The sequence below is a fragment of the Meleagris gallopavo genome, chromosome 30, assembly GCF_000146605.3.
Source record: "Meleagris gallopavo isolate NT-WF06-2002-E0010 breed Aviagen turkey brand Nicholas breeding stock chromosome 30, Turkey_5.1, whole genome shotgun sequence".
Classification (NCBI taxonomy): domain Eukaryota; kingdom Metazoa; phylum Chordata; class Aves; order Galliformes; family Phasianidae; genus Meleagris; species Meleagris gallopavo.
In genome coordinates, this window is record NC_015040.2 from 209,043 (window position 1) to 209,496 (window position 454).

Sequence of the window (454 nt, forward strand, 5' to 3'; positions counted from 1 at the left end):
AAAATGGTATCTGACATGGAAGTGTGGATGAAGCAGAGGGGGTGAATTGAATTCCTCCATGCGGAAAAATGATACACACTGACGTTCATCAACATTTATGGAGACCAAACAGTGGATGTGAGGTGCATTTCTGCAGTGGCGGCATTGATGTGAGTCACCTCCGCCGGTGAAGATTTGTGTGAGTGCAGCTTGCAGGTATTGTTGGCAAAAAGGGACAGCTAATGGTGGTGACTGTGTTGCAAAACAGCGTTATGTAGCTGAGAACTTGCTCTATCAAATAGTGGTGTTGTGCTCTTTGTATCTGTTGCAGTGTCCATGGAAATAATTAGGAGGCATTACTTTTGGAGCAACCTACATAGTTTAGTCAAAAACTGTGATGGTGGTTTTAAGGAAAAAAAGTAAAAAAATTAAAACTAAAAATCAAAAAAGAGTCTGCACGAGAAAATGGAAATAG